This window comes from Podarcis pityusensis (assembly GCF_964106645.2).
Source record: "Podarcis pityusensis genome assembly, chromosome: 5".
Classification (NCBI taxonomy): Eukaryota; Metazoa; Chordata; class Lepidosauria; order Squamata; family Lacertidae; genus Podarcis; species Podarcis pityusensis.
This window is the reverse complement of record NC_138032.1, coordinates 71386294-71412877: the sequence shown is the minus strand read 5'-3', so window position 1 is coordinate 71412877 and position 26584 is coordinate 71386294. Positions and strand designations below refer to the sequence as shown.

Sequence of the window (26584 nt, the reverse complement as noted above, 5' to 3'; positions counted from 1 at the left end):
AAAGTAAAAACAGCATACATACAAACCAGACACTCGGGGCAGAGACCTATGCGTTCAGTGGGAATGAAAACTAATTCAAATTTTTCCAGGAAGTGCAGGCAGTGGGTGCCTGTTGTTTCTCAGTTTTTTCAGCCTGCTGCAAAAGAGGGAACTCCACAAAAATTCAATCCTGTATCTGTGTGGTGTTTTGGCGCTAAAGCTGACCTCACAAGCAATTATACTTCCTAATAAAGCATAATATTTTTGGCAAGAACACAGGGAGCTGCCTTCCACTGAGTCAGACCTTCTGGTCTATCCAGGTCAGTATTGTCCACACTGACTGGCAGTCGCTTTCCGGGATTTTATACTGGAGGGAGATGCCAGGGATTGAACCCAGGAACCTGGGACTTCTGCTTGCAAGGCAGATGCTATACTGCTTGAGCTATGGCTCTTCTTATAACTTGTTTTAATCCCCCACCCCTTTTGAGGCACGTTGCCTTAAAATACACCATCTTTATTAATATAAGGGACACCAGCAAGTAATGATCAGATCTTTAAATCACTAATACTGATTGTGCCAAATGAAGTTGCTGAAGTTTCCTCAGTTGAGTATGGAAATTTGTTCAGCTTGTCATGCTCAGCAGTGTTACAAATTGACTTCCATTTGGAATCATTTTCTGGCTCAGAATGTTGATGCAATTCTGCACATGCACACAGTTCTGTTTGCAGCGACAGCCTAAACAGTATGGGAGCTCTGACCTAACGTAAAAGTTAGGTTTCCTGAAATTTTGCAGCCCTGAGCTGGATTGGAGGACCATATTACTAATTTCTGTAAACAAGGAGATGAGGTCATTTTAAGTATTTTTGTGTGTTGTGTACTTAAATGTCTTGTTTAGTTTGACCTTTACTTTTCTGACAACACCTGTATACTTTCATGTTCTGCATGAAGTCGTTTCTGGCACCCGATACTCTGTGAAACCTAAGCAAGGTAGGAGGAACCTTGCTAGAGTGTGATTTTTCATTTTTAGCACTTTCCATTGCTTCATTGTGCATGTTTCTCATGCTTAATATTCTCAGTCTTTCCCCAGCTAAATTCTTAGTTGTTTCCTGCCTTTTATTGCTAGGATTCCCTCATTTGGACTAATTTACAAATGCATGCGTATCTTACAACTCAGTCTTATGGATGTCTACAGTTTATTCCTATGCACATTTGCTCAGAATTTGTAAGCCCATTAAGATGCGTGGGGCTTACTTCAGGGAAAGTGTCTAGAGGACTACAGCCTCCATGACTATTCCTTTGATGATTTCAGCTGAATGTAGAAGCTACCTCCATTAGAAAGCTCCATGTTTAAGGTAGTCTTCACTGTTAAGATAGCTTTGCCTGTAGTGTGTGATATGTGGTGGCACTCACTGAATGATAAATATGAATGTGTGAACTTGCTCTTAGCTAAAAGGAGATCTTAGAATCAATGATCTGTGGGCAAAGTTGCTGCCATAAAGAAAAGCAAATGTAATGTAAGTATAATCTAAAATTATAAAAAGTAGTCAAAGTATTATAGTTTCCTTAAATAAATCTGTGCCAGATTTACCCTGCAATTATGAGGCACAAGGAATAGCATGTGGCTAGCAAGGGTGGGGCGGGGGATCTTGGTTTCTCTCAGTTTCTCAGTTCCCCAGTCTTAAATTCTGTTCTCCACATTTCCACATCAGTTTGAGATTTTTTTTAAAGTCCTCATGAAAATTAATCAGCATTTCAGTGCAAATTATTTCAAATATATACAGTTTTCTGTGGAATTTTGGATAAGACATGCATGTTTGCAAACCATTTTCCCAAATACAAATCTTATTATATACCATAATAAGATACACAATTATTTTTGCGAATGTTTTCATTTATTTACACACTTTCCCCTAGTATATACTTTTGGGTACACATTTACTTGCCTGTAGAATTACATTGCAAAATTTGGAGAAGCGCAGATTTCAAAGTGTGGCTGTGTTTCAGTTTGTTCATTGTGTGAATTAGATAGGCTCATTTTAAAATGTGAATTAAGTCAAATTTCTCCACCACCTCTGCTTGTGGCACACCATGCTCATAACTAAAAAGAATTACTTTTAGAGTGTCTAAAAATTAGAGCGCCCAACCTCAGGGGAGCCTGGCCCCTTGAGCTTCTGCATGAGTCATTGGACTGGCATGTTTCCTTAGAGGGCAGGTGATTCTGCTGCAACATGAATGACTGAACGATCCAATCACATAGCACAGATGCAGGAAAACGTCTAACCCCCAGCAGAGGTTAACTGATGGCAAGGCCGAAGCAGCAAATCATACAATGATGCAGTGGTAAGACCTCTGTCGATGACCCCAGTGGGGCTCAAAGAAGCCTTTAATTAGTTTGTTTCATGTGATGTAGAGGGAAGTGAGGGGCAGATAAGGCTCATCATCAGCCTGAGAAAGTAGCCCATCTAGGACAAGGAAAACACTGACCCTAAACCTCTGCTGTCTTGCATGGTATCTTCCGGAGAAGAAAAGGCTAGAGAGTAAGCCCTACACAAATCCAGAGTGGAGTCCTTCCAATGGTTAGATGGTGCCTTGTACTCTGCCTTTCAGCAGTTGCTGCAGCCAACTGGTGCCAAATGTATTTGTCTGCTTTCCTTTGGAGCACCTCAGTGAGGCCGAGAGGAAAGTATTTTTGACTGGGGAACCTGGGACCTCCATACACACTGCCTTGGCTTGTGTCCTGAGGGGGGAACTTTGGTGCTGATAACACAGCAGTTTGACTTTGTCCCTGGAGACACACTCCATTGTCTTTTGAGTCAGACAAATGCCAACAACTGGCACTTTTCTCCTGGCATGCAGCTTGGAATGACTGAAATGAAGCCCTGACTTTTCCCCCACCATTTTTGTGCAAGGGGTCATTGAGTAGACTGAGAGTGGATAGGCAGAGGAAAGTCAGGGATATATGCCCCATGTCCACTTCCCTTTATTCAATTCTGTATTGCTCACTTCTTCAATTGGATACAGATGTCAAGAAATATTTCTGAAGTGAAAACATATGCTGCTGGAGTGGGGTGGGGGCACATTTGCTAGTTAATTACTGTCAGCTCTGGAAATCTGGAGACTGTTGGGGTGACTCCTGCATGAAGAACAGTCACACATGCATGTGCGAGTGTGTGCTCATGCAGGCACATGCATTCATATGTACACCTGGAATATACCACATGCAGCCAGCCACCTAGTAGTTATGGCTGCATACTCTCCTGTTATGATGTAATAATAAGCCAGAATAGGTGGCTTTGAGGCAATTTACTGGTCTACCCAAACTTGTCTTATGTTCTTAAAAGTTGCAGCTCAGTGTGGCAGAGGGAATATTTTTTTAAAACTCTGCAGATAAAGGCCCTTGAAGACGACAGAAAAAAGGCTTCAAACTCATGATCCTGGCTTGGTGGATGATGATGGTGGAGAGAAGCATAACACTGTGATTAACCCACTGATCTAAACTTTGGTCTATAGAGCAAGCCTTCCAGTTTGCACATTTAATAAATTATGATAATAATAATAATAATAATAATAATAATAATCAGGATACACAAACAGAAGACATTGGCATTTAGTGTTACATTGATTGGGCTCCCCCTCATCAGGGAACATTTGTCAGGAACTTCTGTTCTGAGCTTGGTGTGCTACCACCAGCACCCTACAAAAGTAAATCACCCAGGCAATCACTTCAACACAGGAACCTAGCCAGGCTTATATTTTAACACTTGCTGGATCTAGGAGTTAGAAGGGTCTCACATATAGCCTACTTCTTCCCCTTCAAACTCATAGCAGTATAGAGAGAATATGCTGTGTGTCTGAGGAATATAGGGGAAGGATTTGTACAAAAAGGTATGGATTTCTCCATCACAACCTTTTCTCTCATCTATGAACTTTCTGGAGATAATAAATCAGAGAGTATCCTCAGGAGTTCAGAATCTTTAGAAGAGTCTTTTCCATTGCACATTTGTTTCACAAAACTGTGGCTGGCCTTTGCGCCTGGTCAGCCCACAGACTTGTGCACATTAGCTTCTGTGTATATTCAGGTGTCAGGTGCAGAAGATAGCTACTGTGCAACCTTGCAGACAGCTGCTATTTACTGTAGCACAAGGTTTTGGTTTGGGAAAAGATTGGCGCAATTGGGTGGGCAGGGAAAAAGTTTTTAACCTTACGTTAAAACTGGTTTGGTTTAAAAAGAAAGACAAAAAAAGTATCCAGAGGGGTAGCCATGTTAATCTCTTGCAGCAAAAACAACAAAGAGTTTGGGGGCACTTTAAATACTAACACATTTAGTATGGCATAAGCTTTTATGGGTTACAGTGCACTTCAACAGATGCATGAAATGTTATTTTGAATTGCAGGTACATATGTACATGGTCATGGGATGGTTTGGGGAGGACTGTATACAGAGGTCAGAAGGGACTGAAATGCAGAAAAGTACAGTCACTGATATTTACTTTATTAACAATGACAATTCTCTCTCTCTCTCTCTCTCTCTCTCTCTCTCTCACACACACACACACACACACACACATTGATAACAAAGGCATTCCAGCATTGGAAAGCCTTTTTCATAATACAATTATGGACTTCCCTGTCCCCTCTGGTCGGGGACAGAGGGTGGCGCTTGGGGGGGAATTGTCATCGCGCCACTCCTTGGTGTGTGGAGTGCCTCAGGGTGCGATACTCTCCCCGATGCTTTTTAACATCTTTATGCACCCCCTCGCCCAGCTTGTCCGGAGTTTTGGGCTGGGTTGCCACCAGTATGCCGATGACACCCAACTCTATCTGTTGATGGGTGGCCATCCTGACTCGGCCCCAGACACACTGACCAGATGTTTGGAAGCTGTGGCTGGATGGTTACGTGGGAGCCAGTTGAAGTTAAATCCTTCGAAGACAGAGGTCCTCTGGCTGGGACGGAACGATATGGGATTGAGGGGGCAACTCACATCTCTTGGGGGGGTGCAATTAGTGCCAGCACCGTCCGTTAAGAGTTTGGGTGTAATCTTCGATACCTCCCTCTCTATGGAGGCGCAGATTACAGCTATAACAAAGGCGGCATTTTTTTCATCTCCACCAAGCTAAGCAGTTGGCCCCTTATCTCTCTCGCCCTGACCTAGCCACTGTGATCCACGCGACGGTCACCTCCAGACTGGATTATTGTAACTCACTCTACGTGGGGCTGCCCTTGAGACTGACCCAGAAACTCCAGCGGGTGCAGAATGCCGCGGCGAGACTCCTTATGGGGTCTTCGCTGCGAGATCACATTCATCCGGTACTATACCAGCTGCACTGGCTCCCGGTGGAGTACAGGATCAGGTTTAAGGTGCTGGTTTTAACCTTTAAAGCCCTATACGGCCTAGGACCCTCGTACCTACGGGACCGCCTCTCCTGGTATGCCCCACAGAGGAACCTACAGTCTGCAAATAAAAACATCCTGAAGGTCCCAGGCCTCAGAGAGGTTAGGCTGGCCTCAACTAGAGCCAGGGCTTTCTCGGCTGCGGCTCCAATCTGGTGGAACGCTCTGTCACAAGAAACTAGGGCCCTGCGGGACCTGACATTTTTCTGCAGGGCCTGCAAGACAGAGTTGTTCCACCAGGCCTTTGGTCAGGGCGCAGCCTGACTCCCTCCTCTGGCAACCTGCACAGAATTTTGCTTAACGGTTGCCATTAATTTGATTTTAATTAATTTTTATAATGAAATGTTTTTAGAATGTTGGATTATTTGATTGTTTGATTACTTGATTGTTGTTAGCCGCCCTGAGCCCGGCTTCGGCTGGGGAGGGCGGGATATAAATAAAATTTATTATTATTGTGGTGAGTGAACATGTTCAAGCAAACAAGCAAACAAACAAGCAAACAAACAAACAAACAAACAAACAAACAGGCTAAGAATGACCACAAACACCACACACAAAATAAAAAATATGTTACAGCCATTTACATGACTTCTCTTTAATTTCAGTGACCTTTCTCAGATGTTAATATACATTCCCCACACCATGCTTGGTTTTTGGCAGGATGGTAGACAAGCACATGCTTTTTGAAAGACCTTGTCTCTGTCTTTAGTTTTCTAGGCCACTCCAATGGCTGGAAGAACTGGTTCCATGCACTGCTCCATATAGGGCTCATCCAGATTTCCATTCGTCTTGCCGCTTCCCCCCAGGAAAATCTGATCTTTACCACTGAATTGGAGCAAACGTCAGTCCCAGGCTGTCAGGGAACTGCCATCGGAGCTAGAGGCGGAGGGAAGGCTCCAAAGGGATGCAGGAGAGGGTCCCAGTAGGGAGAGAGGCAGCCCATCTGCTGGGGAAGGAAATCAGCGTAACACCAGTGGAGAAGGGGGGCAGGTGGGGGAATCGGGGAGGAGGCTCCAAGACTCTTCGCTGGAGACCAGCGGAGAGAGTACGGGTACTCCGCTGCCCACACCCTCCCTGCGCAGAAGACTTCCGCGCAGGGAGAGTAGGAGGAGACTTGGTGTCAAACAACTTTTATGCTGGAAAAGGTTTAAGAAACGCCCACTGACGGATTCTGCCAGCGACTGAGACAGTCACGATGCTGGAGGCTGTTCAGTCAGAAAGGGTTAACCAGGTAACCTAGCCAGGAGTGGCGGCAACCTACGCACGAGCAACCCCTAAACCCATTACAGCAATCCGTCAGACCTTGACGTTGCTTGTGCGTAGCTCCAGAGAGGCAGCACCATGAGCCAGACCGGAGGAGCCGGAGAGACGGAGCAAGCAGCTGCAGTGCAAGGTCTGGTAGAGAGAAACCGAGATTTGGAACAGCATGTAGCTCTCCTGACGGCGCGGCTGGACGAGCTCAGGATGCTCAGGTCAGACCCACCCCCATCGCAAGGAAGGTACCGGGGCTGGTACACAAGTTTGGGGGGAAACCCCAGGACTACAATGCGTTCCAAACGGAAATAGAGTACGCTTTGGAACTGCAGCATGATGACTTTGCTAACGAGGAGCAACGGGTGGCCTATGTTGTGGGGCATCTGGAGGATGGGGCAAGGGAATGGATTAGGCCCCTTATGGCAACGCAAAATCATGCCTTGAAGGACCTTAAGAAATTCTTTCAGGCGATGGATGCGATGTATTCCAGTGACGCCCAGCAAAGTGTGACTCGGCGAGAACTGATGGGGTGCAAGCAGGGGAGCCAGTCAGTTAGAGACTACTGGTCGCGCTTTGCAATGTTGGTCCACCGTCTCGGGTGGGATCTGGACTCTGAACCTATTCAAATGTTGTTTGAGGAGGGGTTGTCCCCAACGGTGAAGGACGAGCTGTCCCGTGCGCCCCGCCCGCAGTCGATGGATCAGCTGACCAAGGCTGTGCTTGCGATTGGAGTGAGGCAGGAAGCGCGGGCTCAGGAGAAACGCGAAGTGAGAGGGGAACGTTGCCATGACTACCGCATTCCTGAAATACCAAGACAGCTTTCCCAGGAGGCTGAGCCAATGGAAATTCCTGCGCAATGTTTGCCATCTTGCCAAAGGTTGGGCAGCTTTACCTGCAGCAACTGCATGTTGATTGCCCTCTTAAAAGACAAAGTCCAGCAACTGGAGGAACGTGTAGCTACGCTCCAAAGAATTAGAGAGCTGGAGCTCTTCTTGGAAGCAACAGAGCACACCGTCTCCACCAAGGAGGAGACAGGGGACTCCCCTGAGAAGGAGGCTAGTTCACCAACACAGGAGCCAGATATATGGAGAAACGTGACTCAAAGAAGTAGGAGGCCCAGGGTTCGCTCTGATTGTTTAGAAATACACAATCGCTTTGAGGTCCTCTCCCCTAGCATGGAAGACGAAGTGCAGACTCCATTTGAGGATCTCTCCCTCATTACAGTCGATCAGGTATATGAAGACGAGCAACAAAGTCAGTCCTCAGGGAATGTGCAGGCGACCTTGGAACGGACAGCTCACGGAAGAACCCCGACCAAACCTAAGAGGAGGCGTGTAGTGGTGATAGGGGATTCCTTACTGAGGGGAACAGAAGCAGTGATCTGTGGGCTTGACAAGATGTCTCGGGAAGTGTGCTGTCTCCCCGGGGCTAAGATCCAAGATGTAACTGAACGACTGCAAGGAATCATAAAACCCACTGACAAATACCCCTTCCTCTTGGTTCATGTGGGAACCAATGACACTGCAAGCAATAGCCTCCAGAAGATCAAAAGAGACTACGAGGCTCTGGGCAGGAAATTGAAGCAATTAAATGCACAAATTGTCATCTCATCTGTCCTCCCAGTTGAACGACGTGGCCCAGGGAGAGAGGGAAAAATAGTGGAAGTGAACAGATGGCTTCGCAAATGGTGTAAACAGGAACAGTTTGGATTCTTAGATCACAGACTGCAGTTTCTTGAAGATGGACTTCTGGCAAGCGATGGGCTGCACCTCACAACGGTTGGGAGAAATGTTTTTGCCAAAAATCTCAGAAACCTCATCAGGAGGGCTTTAAACTGACTGATGTGGGGGAGGGAGACAGTGCTCCTGAAGGTAGGAGTCTATCAATTGATGAAGATGATCATCCAAATGTCATAGACCAAATGGAGCAAACAGCACGCAGACCTAGTGGTGGGAGGAAAAAATCCTTAAATAAGAGACATGGGGGAATGATTAATGGACTTCAATGTCTGTACGCTAATGCGCAAAGCATGGGAAATAAACAAGATGAGCTTGAGCTCTTGGTACAGCAAACTAAATATGACATAATAGGCATCACTGAAACCTGGTGGGATAAGTCCCATGATTGGAGTGTAATAATGGGGGGATACAATCTATTTCAGAGAAACAGACCAGACAAGAAAGGAGGAGGAGTGGCGTTATATGTCAGGGATGTGTATACCTGTGAAGAGATCCAAGATTTAGAACCTCAAAGCCAAATTGAAAGCATTTGGGTCAAAATTAAGGGAGAGAAGAATAACAGTGACCTCATTGTGGGAGTTTACTATAGATCCCCAAGCCAAACGGAGGACATAGATGATGCCTTCCTGGAACAGATGGCCAAGCATGCAAAAGGAAGGGAGATAGTAGTAATGGGGGACTTCAATTACCCGGATATTTGTTGGATGTCAAACTCAGCCAAGAGCATAAGGTCAAACAGATTCCTCACTGGCCTTGCAGACAACTTCATTGTCCAGAAAGTGGGAGAAGCAACAAGAGGAACAGCCATTTTAGATCTGGTCCTAACCAATGTTGATGACCTGGTTAGTGGGGTAGAAGTAGAAGGATCATTAGGCGCGAGTGATCATGCTCTTCTGAAGTTTACTATACAGCGGAAAGGAGCAGCCAAGCATACTAGGACTCAATTTCTTGACTTTAAGAAAGTCGACTTCATAAAACTTAGGGAAGTGCTGGGTGAGATCCCATGGACAGTAATACTAAAAGGAAAGGGAGTTCATGATGGCTGGGAGTTTGTTAAGAGGGAGATAGTAAAAGCACAACGTCAGGCAATACCAATGAGACGGAAACATGGAAGGTGCCTAAAGAAGCCAGGGTGGCTATCTAAAGAACTTTTAACTGAGTTAAGATTAAAAAAGGATGTGTACAAAAAATGGAAAAGGGGGGAAACCACCAAAGAGGAATTCAGACAAATAGCCAGCACGTGTAGACACAAAGTCAGAAAAGCTAAAGCACAGAATGAACTCAGGCTTGCTAGAGAGGTTAAAAGCAACAAAAAAGGCTTTTATGGGTATGTTTGTAGCAAAAGGAAGAACAAAGAAACAGTGGGGTCGGGGGGGGGAGGAGAAGATGGTGAAATGCAAACAGGGGACACAGAAAGGGCTGAACTCCTCAATGCCTTCTTTGCCTCAGTCTTCTCCGATAAAGAAAACAATGCCCGACCTGAAGAATTTGGAGCAAATGATTCAGCAGAGGAAACACAGCCCAGAATAACTAAGGAGATAGTACAAGAATACTTGGCTAGTTTAGATGTATTCAAGTCTCCAGGGCCAGATGAACTGCATCCAAGAGTATTAAAAGAACTGGCAGATGTGATCTCAGAACCACTGGCAGTCATCTTTGAGAATTCCTGGAGAACAGGCGAAGTCCCGGCAGACTGGAGGAGGGCAAATGTTGTCCCTATTTTCAAAAAGGGGAAAAGAGAGGACCCAAATAATTATCGCCCAGTCAGTCTGACATCAATACCAGGGAAGATTCTGGAGCAGATCATTAAGCAAACAGTCTGTGAGCACCTAGAAAGGAATGCTGTGATCACCAATAGTCAGCATGGATTTCTGAAAAATGTCATGTCAGACTAACCTGATCTCGTTTTTTGACAGAATTACAAGCCTGGTAGATGAAGGGAACGCAGTGGATGTAGCCTACCTTGATTTCAGCAAGGCATTTGACAAGGTGCCCCATGATATTCTTGTAAAGAAGCTGGTAAAATGCGGTCTTGATTATGCTACCATTCAGTGGATTTGTAACTGGCTGACTGACCGAACCCAAAGGGTGCTCATCAATGGTTCCTCTTCATCCTGGAGAAGAGTGACTAGTGGGGTGCCACAGGGTTTTGTCTTGGGCCCGGTCTTATTCAACATCTTTATCAACGACTTGGATGATGGACTCAAGGGCATCCTGATCAAATTTGCAGATGACACCAAACTGGGAGGGGTGGCTAACACCCCAGAGGACAGGATCACACTTCAAAACGACCTTGACAGATTAGAGAACTGGGCCAAAACAAACAAGATGAATTTTAACAGGGAGAAATGTAAAGTATTGCACTTGGGCAAAAAAAATGAGAGGCACAAATACAAGATGGGTGACACCTGGCTTGAGAGCAGTACATGTGAAAAGGATCTAGGAGTCTTGGTTGACCACAAACTTGACATGAGCCAACAGTGTGACGCGGCAGCTAAAAAAGCCAATGCAATTCTGGGCTGCATCAATAGGAGTATAGCGTCTAGATCAAGGGAAGTAATAGTGCCACTGTATTCTGCTCTGGTCAGACCTCACCTGGAGTATTGTGTCCAGTTCTGGGCACCACAGTTCAAGAAGGACACTGACAAACTGGAACGTGTCCAGAGGAGGACAACCAAAATGGTCAAAGGCCTGGAAACGATGCCTTATGAGGAACGGCTAAGGGAGCTGGGCATGTTTAGCCTGGAGAAGAGGAGGTTAAGGGGTGATATGATAGCCATGTTCAAATATATAAAAGGATGTCACATAGAGGAGGGAGAAAGGTTGTTTTCTGCTGCTCCAGAGAAGCGGACACGGAGCAATGGATCCAAACTACAAGAAAGAAGATTCCACCTAAACATTAGGAAGAACTTCCTGACAGTAAGAGCTGTTCGACAGTGGAATTTGCTGCCAAGGAGTGTGGTGGAGTCTCCTTCTTTGGAGGTCTTTAAGCAGAGGCTTGACAACCATATGTCAGGAGTGCTCTGATGGTGTTTCCTGCTTGGCAGGGGGTTGGACTCGATGGCCCTTGTGGTCTCTTCCAACTCTATGATTCTATGATTCTAAATAGGTGGCGCGCGCGAGAGAGAGGTTTCAAACTCCAGTGAAGGTCGCAAGAGGGAGGGGAAGGAGTGGAAAACCACCAAGAAGTGTTCCCTCTGCCAACGGCCAGGACATTTTGCAAGGGTCTGCCCTCAAAGAAAGGCCTGGCAAGGGATGGTGGGGGCTGCTGGCTGTGAGGAGAAGGGGGACGAAGGGCAGGCGCAGGGAAACGACAGTGCCTGGCTGCCAACCAAAGGGGCCAGCAGCCAGGCCAGCAACCAATAGAAGTGCCCCAGCCTGAACCCCCCAGGGCAGCGATAGCCATAGCAGTGGTGCTAGAACTCCCGAATGGGCACCCAGTCAAGGTTGAGGGGCTGCTGGATTCGGGCAGCTCCTGCAATTTCTTTAGCAGGGACTTCGCTTTGGAGCACCAAATACACTTGCTACCCCTGGATTTTCCCTTGCAAGTGACCACCATCGATGGCAGGGAACTTCTGGGAGGGGAAGTGACACACCAGACCCCGCCAATGTGAATGAGGGTTTCCAGGCACACGGAGACCATTGCCTTTCACGTGGCCAAACTGGCAGGACCCCCAATAATACTGGGAATGAGCTGGCTGGCACTGCATGATCCAGTAGTGTCATGGCATCAGCGGTCAGTCACCTTTGGGTCAGCTTACTGTTTGGAACACTGTCTGGGGGAGGAAACCCCCAGAATGACAGTGGCTAGGGTGGCTGGGCTGGCGGTGGAAACAAAGGGAGAGGTGCCACCACCATACGCTGACCTAAAGGAAGTCTTCAGCAAGAAGGAGGCGGACAGACTACCCCCCATAGGCCCTTTGACTGCCAAATCAACTTAATCCCAGGGGCTCAGCTGCCGGTGGGTAAGCTGTATGCCATGTCGGACCGGGAGATGCAGGAGTTATGGCAGTTTATTGACAAGAACCTGAAGAGGGGGTTCATAAGGGAATCAAAGGCGGTGGGAGGCAGTCCGGTGTTCTTTGTGGACAAAAAGGGGACTAACCAGCCCAGATTAGTCGTAGATTATAGGGCGTTAAATTTGGTATCAGAACCCATGACCTTCCCAATGCCCAGGATTGACGGCATTTTAACACGGGTGTGGCAGGGGAAATATTTTACCAAGCTGGACCTCAGGGGAGCGTACAATTTGATCAGGGTAAGGGAGGGGGACGAATGGAAAACCACCATGTTCACCCCCCCTGGGGGCTTTTGAGTACTTAGTCATGCCATTTGGATTACAATCGGGCTCCGCCTGCTTTCAAGCATTCATGCACCACGTGTTGGGTCCCCTGCTGTACAAGAACTGCGTAGCCTTCTTGGACGATGTCTTAATCTATTCAAACAATGAGAAGCAACATGTCAGAGACGTCAGGGAAGTGCTAGAGAGGCTGCAGAAGCACCAGTTGTGGGTCAAGCTGGAAAAATGCCAATTTCACTTCAGAGAGGTCGAGTTTCTGGGGTACAAGTTGTCAGACAAGGGACTGGCTATGGACCCAAGCAAGGTGCAGGCAGTGCTGGAATGGAAAGCCCCCAAAACCCGGAAGGATGTGCAGAGGTTCCTAGGGTTCAGCAACTTCTACAGGAAGTTCATCAAGAACTTCGCCCACTTAACGGCACCCATCACAGATTGTCTCAGTAGCAAAAGGAAGTTCGCCTGGACAGAAAGTGCCCAGCAATCCTTTGAAAGACTGAAGAAGGCATTCGCTTCGGAAGAGCAGCTCCTACACGTGGATCTGGAGAAACCCATGAGGCTAGAGACCGACGCGTCCGACAGAGCCATTGGGGCGGTACTTTTGCAGCCAGGGAGGAGCAAGCAGGAATGGAAGCCGTGTGCCTTTTTCTCGAGGAAGCTGAGCAAGTCGGAGCAAAACTATACGGTGTATGACCGCAAACTGTTGGCGATCTATGTGGCGTTTCGCCGATGGAGACATCTGTTAATAGGGGCGCAGCACAAGATCCAGGTTTGTACTGATCACAAGAACTTGGAATACTGGAGGACCGCACGAGTACTCAACCAGAGACAGATTAGATGGGCACAGGAGTTCTCCAAGTTTTCCTTCAAGATCCGATATGTGCCGGGAGAGGAAAACGTAAGAGCAGATGCTCTCTCCAGGAAGCCAGAGTACATGGAAGGGGAGGGACCGCCGGAGATACGACACGTGATCCCCGAGGACCAATGGGTGTGTGGGGGAGCCTTGGTTGGGAAACGAGAACTGGTCGGGCTTACTAGAAACGACATGTTCGCCCAAAGTAAAATCAGGGAACTCCGAGACGGAAGAGAAAACCATGGGGGTTTTGAGGAAAAAGAAGGGGTGCTGTACTATAAGGGGGCGCTGTATGTACCGGGGGAGACCCTGAGGGGGAAGGTACTCAAACAACTCCACGACAACCCCACAGCTGGGCACTTTGGACAGCACAAAACCATGCTGCTCGTCACCAGGCAGTTCTGGTGGCCAAGGGTGAGGGAGGATGTACGGGAATATGTACGGGGGTGCGACCGCTGCCAAAGGGCAAAGGGGGAGAGGGCTGCCCCCGCAGGGCTACTGGAACCCTTACCCACGCCGGGAAGACCCTGGGAAGTGGTGTCCATTGATTTTATGACAGATTTGCCCAAGTCCAGGGGAAAGACAGCAGTCATGGTAGTAGTCGATCTACTGACGAAAATGTGCCATTTCATAGCTTGCTCACATGCCGTGGCGGCAGAGGAGACAGCCAAGTTGTTTGTGGATCACATCTTCAGGTTGCATGGGGCGCCCTCGAGGGTCATCTCAGATCGCGGAAAACAATTTACTTCACGATTCTGGAGGAAGCTCATGAGCTTGCTGCAGGTAGAGGTGGGTTTCTCGACGGCGCGACACCCGGAAACCAACGGGCAAGCAGAAAGAGCGAACAGTATACTCCAGCAATACCTACGCTGCTACGTCAGCGAGAGACAGAACGATTGGGTAGAGAAACTAGCGCTGGCTGAATTTGCGTACAATAACGCTGAACATGTGTCCACGGGCATGAGCCCGTTCATGGCCAATTATGGGTGTCACCCCAGGGCCTTCCCGGGGAGGGGGGAGGAAGGGTGGAGTGTACCTGCGGCCGAGCAGTTTGTGGAAGAAATGGAGGCATTGCACCAGCAACTCAAGATGAACTTGGAGCGGGCCAAGGAAGTTTATAAGAGGCAGGCAGACAAGCACCGTCGGGAGGGGGATGCCATACGGGTGGGAGACCGAGTGTGGTTGTCAACCCAAGGGTTGCCCCTAAAGGGAGGGTGCAAGAAGTTGCAGCCAAGGCGGCTGGGACCCTTTGAGGTAACACAGCAGGTGAACCCTGTGGCATTCAAGCTCAAGTTGCCTGACAGCATGAAGATACATCCGGTGTTCCATAGGTCCCTACTCTCACCGTACAGGGAGGGGCGGAAATTCCCGGGGCGGGAGGGAGGAGTCACTGCCCACCCGCAGGTAGAGGAGAGGGAACTCCACCATCAAGCCACGGAAATACTCGATTCTAGGTGGCGAGGCCGCCAGGTGGAGTACTTAGTGGCTTGGGAAGGAGAACCCGAGTCAGAAAACACTTGGGTCCCCGCTGAGGCAGTCAATGATGGGTATCTAGTGGAAGAATTCCACAGCCTGTTCCCAGACAAACCAAAGCCACTAGCGAGATTCTGGGAGGAAGAATTTGGAACCACAGACGACGAGGAGGAATTTGTGGGTTTTCCTGCCTCCGAAGAGGAAGGAGGGGAAATGTCAGAGGGAGAAGAATCAGACTGGGAGGCCCATCCCGCGGCAAGATATCGGAACGGGTGGGAAGTGGGTTTTGAATCCTCAGAGGAGAGCGACAGCTCCTTCAGGGGCTTCCTCGCATCGTCGGCCGAGGAAAGGGACGAGGTTGGATCTGAAGGCCGGGCCGGGGGCGGAGGGGGTCCTGTGGGGGAGGTGGATGTCAGGGAACTGCCATCGGAGCTAGAGGCGGAGGGAAGGCTCCAAAGGGATGCAGGAGAGGGTCCCAGTAGGGAGAGAGGCAGCCCATCTGCTGGGGAAGGAAATCAGCGTAACACCAGTGGAGAAGGGGGGCAGGTGGGGGAATCGGGGAGGAGGCTCCAAGACTCTTCACTGGAGACCAGCGGAGAGAGTATGGGTACTCCGCTGCCCACACCCTCCCTGCGCAGAAGACTTCCGCGCAGGGAGAGTAGGAGGAGACTTGGCGTCAAACAACTTTTATGCTGGAAAAGGTTTAAGAAACGCCCACTGATGGATTCTGCCAGCGACTGAGACAGTCACGATGCTGGAGGCTGTTCAGTCAGAAAGGGTTAACCAGGTAACCTAGCCAGGAGTGGCGGCAACCTACGCACGAGCAACCCCTAAACCCATTACACAGGCTTTCCATGAATTGATGTTTGTTCTAATTCTGTTAAAGAGAGGTTTTTCCTGGGGAAAGCAAGGGACAATTGGGAAACTGTTTCTGGGCACAGGATAAGGAGAAGTGTGGACGAGCCCATAATGTACTCACCCACACAGTTCCTGTTTCCTTTTTACTTTTTCTTTTCTAGTCTTGCCAGCACAATGACCCTTCAGAGTTTAGGCACCACCCAGTTAGCTCAAAGGGGCTTTTAAGACGCTTCAGTTACAACAGGGTTCCTCTCTTTTACATTGTGTTCCCCAACTGGAACTATAAGCTCCTTTCTTTCTAGGTTACACAAATGTCTTTAAACCAAAAGGGATTATTATCTACTGTATTCTGTTCCACTGGAAACAGATAGGAGATGGGATTGCGTGCCTCCTAAATGGAGGAAGAGAGTTCCATCAGCCAGGAAGTTTGTTTCTAAGATGTTCATAAAGTATAGAGAGACATCTCTGACAATGCTCTCCAAACCTACAGACGTTTCCTACTGTATTGCTTAAGGCCTGGTTTCACGGCACACACCGGTGGCATGGATCCAAACTGAGGTTTTACTAAACATTTCTTCCCACAGCTAATTTTGCTCCAGCATATGTTATTAAACAAAAAAACACACAAGCTCACTTATCCTGAAATATGTGGAAACACATGTAAAATGGCATTGAAAGTGTTTGATATAGGATGTTGAGCTGTAATGTTAACCATGAGGGAACATTTCGCATCAACGTCTGGAATGTCATTCCCAAGAGGCTGTCAACCTCATAGGCCTAGAAACTCAATTTGCTCAAAATTACAGGTGAAGAAGTAGAAATGCTGAGATTGTGTTTCTCGACATCTCTACTGGGCTTCCACAAAACAGTTTCCTAAAACACTTTTAGCTTTAGCCATGTGTAGTTAATTGTAATTCTGTAAACCACGGCACTCCACAAAACAACTAGCCATAAAGCAGTGTGACGGTGAATGTTACAGTGTGAGTTTCACAGACAACATAGCATGAACAACATTCAACAACCAGATTGAATGCAGTATTTGCGCATGATGGCTCTCATTCAGTAACTCATATTGCATTGGCACTGCCTGAATGAAAAACACTATTTATTTTTATGCATGCAACTGGGAATGATTTGAGGTCTTTATGTTTGGCAGGCAGTGGCTGAAAAGTTTGAGAATCTCAAACGTGTTCTGAACCACAGCTGTGATGAGGAAGCTATAGACCCAAGGCTTGTCTGCTGCTTCTCATGAGGTTTTCCAAGCCTTTCTTTTGGTTCAGATAATGGAACTCTTCCAACCACGTTTCCTTGAACATTAATAACAGCTAAAAGAAGCTGTAGGCATTCCATCTGCCTGTGCAAGATAGATTCTATAGGCCAGACAGGAGTTTTGTTCCCAAGCAATCCCAAAATCAGCTCTGCAAAGTCTGGGGTTGCTTAAAAAAGGTTGCCTTTGTTCATTGACCAGCTCCGTAAATATATCAAAGAGCATAAATCCATCTGCAAGAGTCTGGTAAGAATCTGTATTTGATGGTTACTTTTGGATTCCTACTCCAGCAGGTTCAGGTTTTGGCTCTCTCATGTTTTACCTACGCAAGATCAAAAAGTGAAAATGTAAAATTTATGTCATTCACCCTGGGCACATCTCTTTTAGTCAGCCATTTCTTTAATAACAATCACAACGGCAATAAGATATTCTTTTAAAAACAAACAGCAGTATTGATACATTCACCCAAAATACAGCCATTTATTTAATAACAGTTCTAACAACAATAAATTAATTTTAAAAAATTGAAACACCAGCAATATTGACACATTCTGCAAGAATGATTGTCAAACACCTAGGATTCATTTGGACACTTCATATATGTATGCTGTCCCGGTTCATGGCTAGGAATAAAACAATATACCTTGTTGTGACTTATGGACTCCCAGCCTCAGTTGTTCAGTAACAGGCAAATAAAATTATGAATGCAAAATTCATGTAAAAGCATTAAAGGAGGCCAGGATGTGGTCCGTGGGGAGAGAAGTGGTGCTGGGGAGAATGTTGAGTTCCAAACAGAAAGTCCCGGAGGGACATATTTGGGCCCTGGGCCTGAGGTTCCTCCCCCTGAGTAGTTCTTATAAGTGTGGAGTAAGGTTTAAACTATCCATATGGGGGGGGGGGAGGCTAAACATGTGGGTTTGCCCCACAGAACTAGCACCACTCCTCCCAGTGGAGGGTTGTTTCTGTTGTTGGGATCTATCCTGCCCTAGTAGTTGGGTCTTTTAAAATATTCCTCCTGCAATGCAGGAGCCACTAGCAGAAAAAGGGCTCAGTCACAACTCAAGTGCTGCTCTTTCTCATAGCAGCATACAGTGGTACCTCGGGTTACATACGCTTCAGGTTACATACGCTTCAGGTTACAGACTCCGCTAACCCAGAAATATTACCTCAGGTTAAGAACTTTGCTTCAGGGTGAGAACAAAAATCGTGCTCCGGTGGCGCAGAAGCAGGAGGAGGCCCCATTAGCTAAAGTGGTGCTTCAGGTTAAGAACAGTTTCAGGTTAAAAACGGACCTCCGGAACGAATTAAGTACTTAACCCGAGGTACCACTGTATTATTTACCTACTTATTTGTTAAAAAAAAGTGTACTGCTTAATATAATAAAAAATATTTAGGCAGTTTACATAAAATGCAACTGAAATTCAACAACGCTCCATAATGAAACTAGATAAAAATAAGATAAAAACCAAACATATCAGTGTACCACAGAATAAAACTCAGCAATGTACAAAATTAAACATTAAAGAGTCAGGCTTGAGTCAAGTTTTTGACAGGAATCTAAAGGTCATTAGTGTCTTCTTAAGGGAGGATGGTCCCTCCAGAGGGTCAGTACTGTCACTGAGAAAGCCTGCTTCCCCATTATTATCTGCTGGTCATGGAACAACCAGCAGGGTTTCCTTGAAAGGTTTTAAACATCAGCAGAAGACGCAAGATGGTAGGTAATCTTAGTCCAAAATTGTTTATAGGGCTTAAAACAACCAAACCTTAAATTTGTATATTTAGCTAAAACTAATAAGGCAGTAGTATTGGTAAAGTGTCTGCGGACAGCGCTGGCTCCCGGCCTCTAGAGTGAGATGAGCGCACAACCCTAGAGTCTGTCAAGACTGGCCCGTACGGGCAGGGGTACCTTTACCTTTACCTATTGGTAAAGCTGAAGGCCAGGATACCATTAACACTCCCCAGGTAGCTTTTCTGTAGCAGATGGTCCTCTAGTCAGATCCAGCATTTTTAAACAATGATTTTGCAATAGCCTAGATTCCTCCTTTGCGTGCTGAGAAAATAGGTTACTACTACACTGATGTTTGCATTAATTGACTTACACTGTAGTGTGGATGAGCATGCAGACCTCTCCTTGCCAACAAAATTGGTAAGACTCAAAAGTATTTAACTTTAGCCAGATTATATCTATAGAGTAATGAAACTGTTATTAATCTTAATTGTTTTTTTTTTTTTTAATTTTTTTATTAACCGGCCAATCAAATCAAATTAAATCACATCACATAAATTCCGAATTACAAAGCCGAATTTTAAATTTTGTTGTTGAGGGGACCCATATTTCAAGATCCGAAGGGGGATTCTGATCATCTTCTTGCTACTGCTTTAATGTCCAAATCAGTCCAAACAGAGTTCATAATTCTATCCAGTCTTATCTTGCTGTTTCCACATCACATCTTGTTCATATATTTTCTCTTTTTTCTTTATGATCTCTTCTGATAGTCTCCTTAAGCCGATAAACACCAATAATAATCCTGTGTGAATTTTTCCGTTCTTCCAATCCTCAAATCGAGATGGTTTCCATATATCATCGCCTTCATAGATAACATCGCTCTTTCCATCATTAATTACAGAACTGTCGTTCTTAAGTCCCTCTGAGGAGTTTCACTCACAATATAAAAACAGCTCTGTTTCTCTATTTCTCCTCCCAGACTTAAGTCCTCCGACAGAACTTCCCAATATGGCGATGGCATTTTTAACTGCGTCATTCCAAAGCCCTTATACATTCCACGCTGTTCTTAAAACATGCTTTGGTTCGAAAGTTTATCTCCACACAGCCTTAAATCCACAGCTTAAGTCCTTAAAACGACATTTCTGACTTGTGAGGGGAGGGGGATTCTTGTTTAATCACATAAGGAAAGAAAGGAAAGTTTTTTTCCCCTCCCCCATCAGTCATCAGTCCCTTTACCATACCGAGTCTTGGCGTATCTTCTCATAATCTATACTGTTATTAATCTTAATTGAGCCTTAACTGATATCATAACTAGCAATTCTCTTTTGGGTTTCACAGGAATTCGGTAATTTATAATCTAAAAAACCCCAAATGCATTTACTTCTTGGCAGTAGTCTTAGGAAATGCATAGTCCCACCGTAAAATGTAGATTAACAATTAGTTTGGGTGGTACTGATTGTGCAAGTACATTACATTTTTTAAAAGGTATATTGATATATTGGTTCCCACATTATCTGGCTCCAACATTTCACCAAAATCATGGTTCCATTTATTATCTACATGATTTTAAAAGTTTCCATTCTGAGTGGCACCCAAAGGCCTTGTGGTAGTAGTGACCGAGAACTTTTTTGGGGGCATCTATTCAGGGCCAGGGATATTTCAGAATTGTGGGGGAAGGTTTAATCCAAAGCACAATCACAAAAGCATAAGGTGGAGAAGAGACTCTTGGGAAGTTAACCACTGAGCCTCAGTGCCCTCCCTGCTTTATGCCGATTGGCTGCTGCATATTGCACCCCCCTCTCTCCTAACCCTTGGAAAACTAAAAATGTTCTGTAACCAAAAGTGCATGGGCTGCACATTACAGATTTACCAGAAGATTTACTCAGGAAAAAGCACACCAAAATGTATCCAACAATATAGAGATCTAGTAATTTTTTTTATATCAAAAAGATCCTTCCTGTATACAGAAGAATTTGAAGACTCTCAACAGGTTTCAAGGCCCAAGGAATTTCATCCATATGATCCCATGGAGATGTGTGCTGCTATTCCTGTACATCTTGAAAGGAACCTGCTATCAGATCCTTTGCTATTTTCTCTCCATATGGCCCTGCTGAAAGGCATGATATTTCATTCCACTCCAGCCCATGCACTCCAAATATTTCAAGACACTTGTGCTAACATACAGACTCACAATTATGCTTAGATAAAAGCAAAAGGAAGGAAGGAATCTATGTGTGCAGGCAATCCTTAGCATAGAAAGAGGTTCCCAATCCCTTGGCACATTTAAATCACAGTATTATAATGGACCAAGTGGAATTATGGTAAAAAATTGTTTGACAGTGTCACTAACTTATCACAGCACTGGGTGCCATTTTTCCATATATGCCATATTTGAACTCCATCTTTCATTCAATTACAGAGGTTGTTTTGACTTAATTTCACAGTAGCCCTGTAAATTCATTTAAGCTGAGGCTCTGTAGAGAAGTTCACATCCTGGGTTTCCAACATCCAAACTAGTGATGGATTTTTATATGAGAGTTTCTATTGTAGTTGGAATGGGGAGAACCACACATTTTCCTTGTCCTAGAAAACGGTTTAAATTATTTTTTACATTATGTTTTGGTAGGTTTAGAGGACACATTGGTCAGGAAGGTAAACAATAACTTTATTGTCTTTCCCCAACAAGAACACAATAATCACATAGCCCATACTTAGTCATATCTATGGAAGTGAAAAGACTATCTAGTGCTGCAATCCTAACCCCATTTAACTGGGAGTAAACCCTACTAAATTTAGTAGGACTTACTTTTGAGAAGACAAGTTCTGGATTATGCTGTAAAACAAACAAGGGTTTCTCTCTTATATGTTGTAGAAGATCAATTTTAAGAAGCAATAGCTTAGTCAGCAATCACAGATCACACTGTCCTCCTGGCAAATGCAGGACATGTTGTACACCTATAGGCATTTGCTGGTGAAATCAATGCCTATAGGTGTACAACTGTTTCACCCCTGCCCAATATGCTGAAGGAGATCAGGCCTGATCTCCTTCAGCATATTGGGCAGGGGTGAAACAAAGGTTGACCTGGATTGGAACATATTCAAGAAGGATGAAAATGAGGTAGCTGATGGCAGTGAGGGATCAGTGTAACAAAAAATGAGAACAGACATCTAAATACATATTCATTTTCTACAATCCAAACCCTTATCCTGTTACAGAGTGTTGTGGCGTATCTTCACTGCATGATCTCAAACAATTTAGGATCACATTGTGAATGGGCTAGTATCATAACACCATGAAGTGAATCAGATTTGGCTACATTACAATTTCACTACTTATTTATGAGTGACAAAATGGAGGGTGGAGTGAAGGAAGAGAGTGTTCCCAAATATTCTCATGTAGAATTTTCACTCAGTTGATACAGAATTAAACTATACTATTAGTTCATACTGGTGGTTGAAGGAAGCAATGAGCTGAGACAGGAAGACTGGAAGGAGCTGTGGCCAAGTCCATTACTTGTAATAACTGGACCCACAGTTGCACATGAATTTCTTCATGAGGCTGTGGGGGTGGGAGAGGTGTTCTCCCTGCTATTCTTTAGGGTGAATGGACACTGAAATTCTCCCAGCAGTTCTAGGGGAGCCTGAAAAACAAAATTACATGAAAACCAGTTTTTTTAAATCCAGCATATACAGATGCAAGCTTCTGTGTGCACAAGTAATGCAGATTCAGAGATGCACCTTTGGTTTTACTGTGTGCATGTTTTGTGGGATGCCTCTCATGCTGCTTTTGCTGGATATGTATTACGGTGCAGATGGAAAGGCACATCCCAGTTCAGGGCCACTAGTTGTAGTACAAAGTTCCTTGTGCATGACTAGAGTTGGATTAGACCCCTTAACTTGAAGTAGAGCCATTCTTGTATTCCTCCGTACATTTGCCTTCTTAGTGCCTTCATTTTTCCAACTTCTTTTTAAAGGTATGCTAACATTTCCCCCTTCAACACAAAAAAACTGCTGAATGTTTTAAAACTCTTTTTTTAAAAGCACTTCAACATTCATTAACTCATTCTTTCATTTTCTGGTTGGACAGTTTGCACTGCTGGTAACCCCTTGCACTTCTGATCAAGCTTGGTTGACTTTTTTGTTCTTCTACTTTTCCATGCTTCTTGTTAGTTCTTAATTTTTTTCTCCTTATTGTTTCCTTCCTTCCTTGTTTCTGCTTCTTTTCTCTATGTACTATTCATGATTAGTCTGCTTTACCAATATTCAAATCTTGATCATGTTTAATTGGTGAGTGATTTTGGAAACAGTTTGGTACATACAAAATGCCACTAGCATATATCTCAGTGACTGGCAACTGGGTAATCCCCATTGAGCCTTGGTAAGTCATTGTTTTGAAGGCTAGCCTACTTTACAAAGTTGTTGTGAGAACATTGAATAACCCTGATGTTCCCTATCTTGAGTTGCTTGGAGGAAAGGCAGGCTATAAATGTGGTGGTAATTATAACCAGTAATGGTAGTAAATAGTAGTAAAAGTTCCAAAATAACATACTAGGGCAGGAACTACCCTAGAGTCAAATAAAAGGATCCACATATTGCCTTGATCTTTCTCTGAAATTCTAATTCATCACAGCAACTGTAAAAAATTAAAAATTGGAGGACATCTCGCATATGGTGGGTCTCCTTTTTCTTTCTTTCTAGTTCACTCTGATAAAATAGGTTAACCCCTGCCACTGAAAGATTTACATCACATTGCCGACACAAAGATGCAGAGAAGGCTGATACAATAAGAGCTGTGTGCTCAATATGAGACATCTAAGCAGCAGAAGCAGCTGCTACCTTATCCCCTGCTAGCAGCTGTAAGCTGGAACGACTTCAGTGGACGTCTCCATGCAGACGGCAAGAAATCTCTTACTGGAAGGCTCTGCTGCCCATCTCCAGCCTGACATTTCTAGAAGCAACTGACCCAACCACTTACAGGGAAGATATGTGGCCAGAGCCTAGAGGGATGAAGAAAGGATAGGGTTTAATACTTTGGCTGAAACTGCAGCTGAAACAAGTATCCACAAATGTTCGAAACTCACTGAATTTTCTAGTTTTGTTGCCAGTGATTTCTTCAATTTGACATTTGAAAGTGAAGTGTAAACTTGCATTTTGAATGTGATATATATCCTATAGATTTGTTGGTATCTTTTTGATTGTTAGCATGTTAGCATGTTTCTAATACGAAACAATGACCAGCCTGTTGTGTGAAGGTTTGGTCCTTGGGTCAAAAAATGCAGCCACATCAGTCCACTCGTCAGTATCAATCACTGCCTTCTTCAGCTCCAAACTCAAGAGAAGAGGAATCCAAGTAATTCAAACTCTTTTCCTTCAAGAAGATGACCACAGGAGATAATCACCTGTTAGCATGGAACTGAAAAATGGAAGAGTAGTATTCATCTTAGACTGCCCTGAGAAGCATCCAAGCACAAGATTAATTGCAGAGCTTCACCCCGGTGCCACTCAGCATTGTCCACAGATAGCAGATTCCCATGTCCTGGCCCAAATGGCAACGCTGCTTATTCAAAGGGTTGTCAGAATTGTGTTTTTATCTTTTGGAAATCCAGCCATTAGGCCAGGTTGTGTCTTAAATTTCAACTTCAGAACGATTTGGCTTGAGACCTGTTCTGAGGAAGGAGACGGGCATCACCAGAATGTTATGAGCAATTATTAGATATGTTCACTTATCTGGGACTGCAGACTTTTGTTTTGAAAAACAATAGCCCTCGAGACAGGGCTGGAAGGCAGAGCCAGGGCAGACAGAGCAGAAGCAGAGTCTGGAAGTATCCCGCTGACTGAATAAGAGCAAGGTTAGAATCTACCAGATCAGAATGCAGGGATGGAGCTGGTGCGGAACCTGGTTATGGGTGGACAAAAATAAGGAAGACGTATATCTGTCCAAAGGTGCTGCAGACGGCTATTGTATTCTCAGAAATGACCTCAGAAATGTTGGGTTGTATGGATCTTTTTCCAAGGATATTACCTACCCTTTACCCTAAGGTCCCAGGGTGGATTACATAAACTCAAATACCTGTCAAAACCTCGTGAAACCTTATATGCCATGCTAATAACATCCCATATAGTATGACCACTCCTGACTGCCCACGCTTCCATTTGCTTCCTTTGCTATGTCCTTAATTCTGATCTCGTGTGATCTTTCATGCCTACTAGATGCTTCATCTTTCTTTCCAACCTGATATGACTTCTACCAACAACGCTTTGCCCACCTGCAGTACCTTCCTGCTCTAATATATGGTTTCCCACTCCTTGCTGCATATAATGTGCTTGTTCAGCTCTCTAGGCTGCCTTTCTCTGAAAATTCAGAGCTGTCATATGTGATAGTGACAGCGTGGGAGGATGGAGGCACAACGTTGTAAACCAATTTTCATCCGGCTATAACCACACTGGTTTTGTAATCATAAAAATAATGTCACCACTGAAAATGTAAATAAAGTGTGCAATGTTAAAATGCTTAGGCCTCTCTTTTACTTTAGCACTGCAGGGAGGGTCCAGGTGTTATTGTGCACAGAAGCAAGTCCAGGATCAGAACTGAAGACAGAGATGAACAAGCGCTCCCTCATGGCTTATAACACCCAGGATGATCTTTGAAGGTACAGTGAATGGATTTTAAGACTGCGTCCAGGAATGCTGGAAACGATGTGGCTCCCAGATGACATTAGCAGCGTTCCTTGTCCCTGGCTTTTCTTTGCAAACAATGCTGAGAGTAATTGAAAACGACTCTGGTCCATTAGCTGTGAACCTCGTAGCCACCACGCCTGTCTTTTGCATTATCCTGGAGTGCAGCTGTGCTCTGCCAAAACCTTACACTTTGCTGTCAGAAAAAGAAGGATCTTTGATAAAAGACTAAGTGTTTTGAGGGATAGGAAGTTTTTACTAAAAGTTGTTTTCAATTTCCTGAGCTAGCTATCCATTCCCATTTCATTCTTGGGTTCCTAGGCAGTCTGTCTTTAATGAAATATACTCTTCTTTTCCCTTGTTTTGTGTTCACAGAGAGATAGACTGTGCCCCCAGGCAGGTTCCCTCTCAGTAGAAGACCTATGACCTATGGTTTGGAGGGGCCAGGAGTCTGATCCCGCTGCAACAGTGTCCCCAAATGCAGTACTTTTCCCAGAGGAGCAAAAGTTTGGCATTCACTTCTGTAGAAGAAAACTGCAAATCACTGAGAAGTGGGGGCATATTTCCTACTGCACTTTTTTCTTTCCCTCTGTTGCTGGCACAATCGCAAACTTGGTCCCTGTTCTTTATCCCTCCTCCCATCGAAGAATCAATGAAAGTGAGAGCCCACCTTCATAGCTTGCTAATGAGGGTGGAAAGTTAGGTCTGATGTTTTGATTCAGCCTTATGTTTATAGGACTAGCAAAATGCCTGTAAATTAGACAGATTAGGGTATTATGTGTCAGAGGAAGATTTGTATTTTGCAAGGAGACCTGGGGGTGAATTTGGATTGCCGTGTGGGATCCCTGAAAGTGGGACCTGGGAAGCCAATGTCAAAGCAGATTTCACCTTCCACTGTATTATTTTCAAGTACAGTGGTACTTCGGGTTAAGAACTTAATTCGTTCTGGAGGTCTGTTCTTAACCTGAAGCACCACTTTAGCTAATGGGGCCTCCTGCCGCCACTGCTGCACAATTTCTTTTCTCATCCTGAAGCAAAGTTCTTAACCCAAGGTAATATTTCTGGGTTAGCGG

The 26584-nt window shown here is 45.1% G+C and overlaps 1 long non-coding RNA gene across 1 annotated transcript in view; it reads left to right on the top strand.

Moving 5' to 3' along the window:
- Nucleotides 1-26584, top strand: part of LOC308476841 — a 61416-nt gene that overhangs the window by 1077 nt on the left and 33755 nt on the right. Inside the window, exon 3 of the long non-coding RNA XR_013986126.1 lies at nt 25370-25486. This is a non-coding gene — a long non-coding RNA (uncharacterized lncRNA). The remainder of the gene's footprint in view (nt 1-25369; nt 25487-26584) is intronic.